General features: G+C 45.8%; 1 pseudogene; it reads left to right on the plus strand.

Moving 5' to 3' along the window:
• The first annotated feature begins 292 nt into the window (after positions 1-292).
• LOC114609579 lies at positions 293-714 on the plus strand (annotated as a pseudogene).
• The last annotated feature ends 7,850 nt before the right edge of the window (positions 715-8,564 follow it).

Consider the following 8,564-nt stretch of genomic DNA (forward strand, 5'->3'; position numbering starts at 1 on the left):
CTCTGCCTCTTGAGGCCTGGGGTTAAAGGCATACAACACTATGCCCACCTCTAGGATCAATTTCTATGGAAATGGGATTTACATGCTTATCCTGAAGGACCTTTTTACCACACCAAGATAAGCCAGTTGATTCTGGAGCTGTACTCTGCCCCTTGGGATTACAACGATGACTGGTGTGAAGGCTTTCTAGAAAAGGTTCTTGGCATGAGTCCGTCCCCCACGAATTGCTGTACTGCTCACGAGCTTACACCGGCTTCTCTTCAGCCTCACCCAGTGCTCTGTGGTAGCCTCCATGCTTGCCGCTGCCCTCCGTTGCTGTACCACAGCAGCCGCTGCACCCCATCTTGGCTCCCAGCCCCGCCGCCGCTGTCTGTTCCATTCTCTGCTATTCTCATGGGTCACACATGAGACAGATGAGGCGTTTGATGCTCGCTGGGTGATGTACTTCAACAAGCCTGGGAATTGCGTAAAGGGATGAATACACTTGTTGGCTATGATCTGGTTCCTGAGCTCAAAATCATTGATGCTGCTTTGCGGGCATGTAGACGGTTAAATGATCTTGCTAGTGCTGTTCGAATCCTGGTGGTTGTTAGGGACAAAGCAGGACCTCATAAGGAAATCTACCCCCATGTCATCCAGGAACTTAGACCAACTTTAAATGAATTGGGAATCTCCACTCCAGAGGAACTGGGCCTTGACAAAGTGTGAACACCCTTCGATCCCAAGGACTTAACCGCTATTGCTACTTGACTGTAACAGTTGCCTGGAAATGTTTTATTTGAACAAATTTTCCTTTGAGTATCAAACCATGTAATGGTAACTTGGACTTTAATAAAGGGAAATGAATTTGAACTGAAAAAAAAAAAAAAGAAAAGGTTCTTTGCATTTTTCTGAATTCCAGGATACAATGAAGACCCTAAGGCATCCCAAAAGGCCAAAGCTATGTCCATCTGACTTGATTGTTAAGAGTACTCTGTTTATACCTGGGAAACAGACAGTGCTTTCAAGCCCAACATGACAGAAGAGTAGACAAACTTGTTTGTGTCTTTCTACAATGTCAGAATTTATATGTTGATTCCAGTCTTAATTACTAATATAACTTCCCATATCACATAGCACAGATATGAAGGGGAAAACGCCACTCACTCCTTGCCTGACTCTCTTCAGAATGTGTTACTTTGGAGGCTTGTTCTAGGTTTATGCTTCTGGGAAATACTGTTTCATAGGTCCCAAGGGCTCTACCATTTTATGAATTGATCTGTAAGGACTCCAGAGCAAGTCATCTCCTTAAACACAAAGCCCTAGATTAGTTTCCTGCTGGAAGCAGGAACATAGTGCTGGGGCAACAGGGAGCACAGAACTGGGACTGGGGTATCAGGAGCATAGACCTGGGTCCAGACCACCATCTGGAGGACAAAGAAACAGATGCTTATCACTGGGCTGAGGATATGATTGATGCCCATTGGCCTTGATGTTGGACACAGACTTCAGAGAGAGTGACTTGGAGCAACTTTGATGCCCTGTAATGGCCCGTTCTGCCCCACGTTTGGGGGTCACTTTGTAGCCACTGGAGCTGCTGCTCCAATCTGTGGGTCAGGGTCTAGCAAGAGAGAGAGTGGGGACAGAGGGACAAGAGATGAGAAGAAACAAGACAAAGTCTGGTCGACTCTCTCCTTGAGTCTCTCCTTTATTCAAAGGAAATCATGGGTATATATAAGCATAAGCAGGCGAACACAGCTGAAGACACTTTACCACGTGCACCTAGCTGCTGGGGGCAATAAACAACAAAACAAGACATGTGAGAAAAACATATTTATCAGAGTGTGCTCAGCTGTTGTAGGTGGCCGAAAACAAGTCTCTTGTCAGGGTATATGGCTCGAGATGGCTGCAAAGACCATAGCCGCTTTCGGCTAGGAGTCGGCTCCCAACAATGCCCCAAATGCATAAATGCCTCCATCTCTAGTTCAGTCATGGAGGAGGGATAGGAACTCCCCTCCCTGGGTGAGGCTGTAGTGTGTTATGTCTGTAGCCTTTTTTCTCCATTTAAAAGGTTTATTCAATTATTTTTATTTTCTTAAAAGTATATGTTTATATGTACATGTCAGTATGTTTGTGTGCATGTATGTACAGGTACTCACAGAAGCCAGAAGGGCATCAGATCCCTTGGAACTGGAGCTCATGCTCGTTATGAGCTGTATTATATAAGTGCTAGAACCTCAATTTTTTAGGTCCTGTGCAAGTGCAGCAAGAACTCTTTTTTTTTTTTTTTTATAATATTTTTTTTTTATTTTCTTTTTTTTTTTGAACATGAAATGCTTTTTTATAGCATGTTTTACAAGGGGAGGGGGTAAGAGGGTCCAGGTGGTGGAAAAGTACAAAATCTTCTTGGCCTGTGCCTTGAAACATGTCATGGTCTATATGGTACACTGCCTTGAATTATGATCTACCTGCAGTTCTTCAGAAGATATGGTACACTGCTTGAGTTATGGTCTCCCTGCTATTCTTAAGAAGACATGGTACTCTGCTTTGAGTCTATCTGCAGTTGCTAAGCAGGATCTTGCAGCTGCCAAGCTTCAGAGGACATTATGCAGGTGGGGAAAGGTAGGGGGTAAGGGTAAGGGCGAGGGTCCTGGCTTCTGGCATCTCCCCCTTCTCTGTTTAGTTAGAGAGGGCGTCTTATGTTCAATCCCAACTATGTGAGTTTTGAATTTGGATGTCTAATTATGGGGGGTCTTAGACAAGTTCACAACCCCAAAACACTGATGTGAGACGAGTCACATCGATGGTTGAAGGCTTTAGGCTGTCGATGATGGGCAACATCAAGGGACTCTGATGTGGGTGAAAGGAGGGTGAGAGCCCTGTCTTAGGCCATGTAGGCTGCATCCACTCCCAGCACCACGCACTCCTTTTCGGCTGCATTGGGTGGGCCCCTGGGAAGTGGACCTACAATAATCCCGTCATTGGGCTAACTCACAGCCATCCTAGTCTCTTGTATATGTTCAAGTTACCAACCATTTGTCAGTTTGGGGTGTAATATTGTCATAAAGGAAGGCTCCCCAATGTTAGCGGCCATATCAAGGGTGGCCTTGGTTTAGGAAAAAGCCAATTTTTGTTGTGGTGATCAAGAGGCCAAGCTCTCTAGCGAGAGAAATGAGGGCAAAGCCAGGCATACCAGGTACCCTTCTGGAGGGCGTGGAAGTCTAGGGGTCGACCATAGGGGGAGGCAGGGGAGCTGACAGCTGTGTCAGTCTCCTGCGGAGTCACTTCTGGATCCTCTGCAATTTTCAGCTGATGGTAATGAACTTCAACTGCCTTCTTGATGGCAGCATCAACCTGGTTCCGTGGACGACAGGTCACGGGCGATGATCTCTGTCTTGCTCAATCTTGATGTCGTGCGCACATCCTCTCAATGAGGGTCCGTCCGGATGGGTCCTTGCCTCGAGCCCCACGTCTGGGTGCCACTTGACCCGACCGGCGGGTCCTGGTTATTCGTGGGGGCGAGGAGGACTGCAACCTGCTATTCTTCAGAAGATATGGTACACTGCTTGAGTTATGGTCTCCCTGCTATTCTTCAGATGATATGGTACACTGCTTTGAGTCTATCTGCAGTTGCCAAGCAGGATCTGCAGCAAGAACTCTTAACCTACGGGCCATCTTTCCATTCCAAACTTCTATGTTTTATTTTGTTTTTGTTTTTGGTTTGAGACACAATCTCACTGTGTATCTCTGTTGGTCCTGGAACTCACTATGTGAACCATGTTGGACTGAACACAAAAATCTGCATGCTTGTATCTCCCAATATGTGATCTTAACATAGCTTCTGTGTGTTCTCAGGAAACACTTCCCAGGAGGTTTCACCGAGTGATGCTGGTCTCTTCTTAATCACCACTAATTTCTCAGCTCTAGCTGGCCAGCATCAGTTATCCTTCCAAAGCAAAGTTTCACTTTAGTGGTTCTGGTATCTTGTGGACCACAGGTGATTCTTTAGCCCCAGCTAACCAGAACCAGGGTATCTCAATTCAAAATAGCAAAGAGCCCTGATAGAGTCTTTATGTTTCCTTCTAAATTTTCATAAGCCAGGCCTCTGCCTTCTGCTCTGCTTTCGACATTTCTTATCTTGTCTTTCAAGAACTTTCCACAGAGCTTTCAACACTCAATGGCTTTTCTAGCTCAATATTCCAAAGTCTTTCCAAAATCCTCTTCCAGACATGGTCAGGTCTATCTCAGCAATACCCTACTATGCTAGCACCAACTTGTATTAGTTAGGGGTTCTATAGTGTGAGGAAACATGAGGACCCAAAAGGAAGTTAGAGAGGAAAGGACTTATTCAGTTTACGCTTTCACATTGCTGTTTATCACCAAAGGAAATAAGGACAGGAAGTCAAGCAGGGCAGGTACCTTGAGGCAGGAGCTGATGCAGAGGCCATGGAGGGGGGCTGCTAACTGCCTAGCTCTTCATGGCTTGTTTAGCCTGCTTTCTTAGAGAAGCCAGGACTACTAGTCTAGGGATGTTATGACCCACAATGGTCTGGGCCCTTCCAAATTGATCAATAACTGAGAAGTGTCTTACAGCTGGATCTCATGGAGACATGTACCAACTGAGGCTCCTTCCTCTCTGATGACCCTGTTTTGTGTCAAGTTGACAGAAAAACCTAGCCAGTCCAGCATCTTACATCTTACAATTCTTATTGGACCTTTTTCCAGTGTCTGTAGGAAGAGGCAGAGAGACTCCTCCACCCATTGCCATATGCCTTCTCAGCAGACTTGCACAGATGGAAGTCCTTTTCCAGATGAACCAAAATGTTCCTGACCTGGAACTCGTGCCACACTTCCCACATAGGAAATGTGACCATGGGTCATGTAGCCCAGAACAGAATTCTTCATGCTAATGAGGTAGGTATCTGGAGGCCCTGAGGGTTTAGCCAATATGCTTCCCTTCCCAATAAGGTATTCCTTCCTGCAAAAGGTATTTAATCTTTAGTCCACCCTGAGAAGGTGGTATGCACCCATTTTCCATAATGAACAATTAATAAGCAGTTTGGAACCAAGGACTATCTTTTTCATCAAGAACAGCTGTGGGGAGCATGGAGAAGGCCTTTGCCTACAGAGTCATACTGCCCAAGCTTCCAGCAGAAGGCCCCTCGGTGCTTCCAGACAACTGCTAAGCTAAGGATTTTCCCTGATGCCCCCCCCCTCATTTGTCCTCAGCCCATGGGACCACACTTTTCCCAACTCTGCATGACCCAGTGGCATCTGGATATCCAGGAGTTTGGGAGTCCCTGGTCCTGGGATCCACATCGCAGGCCCGTGGATCCCCAGCCCTTCGTTTCTGAATTCATGCCGTTTCCAGCAGCAACTGGACAACCGGAAGCTTAGGAACCCCAGCTGCATTTTCCCACCCCCTGAACTTTGTATTAGCGTTTTGCTCAAGCCCAGTACCCGACAGTGGCAGTGCAGGGCAAATGCAGTCTAGTGCTCTGCATTTAGTCTCCCCAGCACCCCAGTGGCAGGGCGAAACGTGGACGAACAATTTCTTTCTTCAAAATAGTCTCATCGAAAAAGGAAACAAAATACAACATCCACCAAATATCCAAAATACGAAGATGAAATAGGAGACTGGGTAGGCTGGATAACAAGGGGCATCCCGATACAGTGAATAATTTACCTGATCTGGACACTGCTTTCAGGTTTTCCAACCCTAGCAGGGATAGGGAAATCACTCCAGGCTCCAAGCCCCGAAGTGTCTTGTGCAGCCATACTGAACCTTATATCCACCATTCCCTCACACATTCCCTTTTTAGCCCCACCCCTCAGCAACAAGCTGCCACCTGGTTGGATGATGAAGTCTCCACCCATTTAATCTTATTTTGACAGTTACTTGATTGAATCAGGTTTCTCCATGGGAATGTTTAAAATCAGAGATTCTGGTCAAGGTCTGAGGCCCTCCAAGATGTTTCTCCTCAAACTGAGCTCTGCAATTACTTGTCTTATTAACTTCATTATTTTGAGAGTTTTTTGTCTGTTTGTTTGAGATAAGGCTTTCCTGTGTAACCGTGGCTGTCCTGGATGGCACACACCATACACTCTGGGCTGGTTTGAACTCATTATGAACCCCCCCTGCATCAGCTTCCCATGTAATTCAACTATTAGGTGGATTTGAACCCTAACGCCTGGCTTCTCTTCTGCCTTCCTTGTCCACACTGCATCATGGGAGACTGACTGACTGTGCTGATCAGAAAGGGCCTTCTAGTGAAGCAGAGGGACTCAGGAGAGACATAAATGACATCAAGCACACACAATTACCTGTCGGGGATTACTGAGAAGCAATCACAAGTGAATGGATGAAGAACTGCCATCTCACCCTGTCCTAGTTTTTGACTGGAGTTGGAAGAAGGCAGGTTTAGGCAGTTACCATCACTGGCTCAGTCCACAGTTTATAAAGTGCTTTGAGTACTGGATCTGGCTACATGTTACTGAGTGGCCATTGTCCTATCTCTTGGGGGAGGTGATTCTAGAGCCTGCCCCATCCTTTTTCTGCTAATTCCTGCAATGTCCAATGAGCCTTCTTGTTTCACAAACCTCTGGTGCTCTGACTGTGAGTGGATTCTACAGGCCACTTAGGGGTGGAATAGTTGCTGGGCTCATCTAAGGCCTAGGCTTCTAACCCCTTCACTGCAGTTGTACGAACCTATTAATTTTCCAGGAATGTTTTCAAAAGATAACTGGGAGGAGTCCTGTTGAGGATCCAATATTGATGGTGTAGCAGAAGCCTTGTACCAGACCTATGAACTCATTATAATGAGCCTACGCCAGTGAAGAAGTGTGGTCAGAGTGGTATACTGTGGGACACACTGTAATACAGTACAGCTGCCACAAGCTGTATTCTATGGTGTGTTCTTATTTTCTTTGTTTGTTTTTGTATTTCCTTTTCTTTTGAGAGGGAGGTTGCAAGGGCAGAGCACAAATATGAGGGGAGAAGGAGTTGAGGGGGACTGAGGTGCTTGATGTGAAACTCACAGAGACCCCAGAAAAAGTTGAAGAGAATTACCTTTTCAGACCTACACACTATTTTTAGTTGGGTTCTTTAGCTTTTAGATATCTAGGTTTTTGAGTTCTTTATATATTTTGGATATTAGTCCTCTATCAGATGAGGAATTGGTAACAAAGATTTTCTATCCTTATGCTGCCACTTTTCCTGAATGTTACTTTTCTTTGCCTTCTAAGTCTTTCAGTTTCATTTATTAATTTGTGGTATTTTTATTATTTTGATTTGTTTCTTGAGACAGGTTTTATTTTCCCAGAAAGACCTGTGTTCTTGGCTGTCCTAGAACTCACTGTCTGAGATGCCATCTTCCTAAACAGGATGACCTGTATTCCAGGCTGGTTTCATATAGAATATAGACAGGGATGGCCATGAACAGGATGCATAGGGAGGTAGGTGATGAGCTGGGCCTGGATTCAGGTGTCTTTGTGCCCTAGGACTGGAAGTCATTCCTGAAAATCGGATATGTCACTCCAAAGGTCCTTAGATATTTCAGGAGAGGGCAGGCCTGATGGTGCACACCTGCCTCAGGGAGGCATAGGGCTGTTGGGAGCCAACTCTTAGCCAAAAGCGGCTATCATCTTTACAGCCATCTCCAGCCATATACCCTGACAAGAGACTTGTTTTCAACAGCCTGCAATAGCTGAGCACACTCTGATAAACATCTTGTTACACTGTTTAGTGGTCCCAGCTTCAAGGTGCACCTGGTATCCATGGCTACAAGGCACGTGACATAGTGGCTTCAGTTGAGCTTGTTCCTGAGGGCAAGTCACATGGTAAAGGGTATAAATACCCAGGATTTCCTTTCTATTGAGGAGAATAAGGAGAATATAGGAGAATAAAGAAGAAACTTGAGGAGACTCAACCAGACTCTGTCTTGTATCCATCTTTTGCATCTCTCACCTCTCCTCCGTCCCCACTCTCTCTCTTGCTAGACCCTGACCTGGGGACTGGAGCAGCAGAACGGGGCATTACAAAGTAGCAGAACTGGCTGTTACAAAAGAAATGGCCGTTACACAGGGCCGAGCAGAAGAAGTACAAATCAATCTGATTATATAGTGGTTCCAAACCAGAGTGGGATACATTAGGACCTGTCTGGACAACAGCAACAAAAACTCCCAGAGTGGCTGCCAAGGCGAGGTCTGGAATCCTGGAGGTGTCCATAGGGGTGTCAAAGTATTACCTGACCACCTGTAGGTCTGAGTCCAACCAAGCTGATCTACATCTTCAGTCAGCGACCACCTGAGACACGACACAATCCACCCTCTGAAAGTCTCTCAGGATGGCAAGTAGCCTGAGGTGGCTCACAGAAATTTCTCCTTCCTTCTTCAGATAGGCATATTAAACATCTGTTGTTGGGCCAGGCTGGGCATTGTACCAGGGAGGCTAAAGCAAGACCGTTGCCAAGTTCAGGGCTAGCTTTGTGGATAAGGTTGATTATATAGTTCTTTGGGGTGTTTTTTTTTTAAAGAAAAACAAACAAACAAAACAGAAGCAACTAGGCATGCTGACTCACTTATCA

The sequence above is a fragment of the Grammomys surdaster genome, unplaced genomic scaffold (assembly GCF_004785775.1).
Source record: "Grammomys surdaster isolate TR1022 unplaced genomic scaffold, NIH_TR_1.0 125977, whole genome shotgun sequence".
NCBI lineage: Eukaryota > Metazoa > Chordata > Mammalia > Rodentia > Muridae > Grammomys > Grammomys surdaster.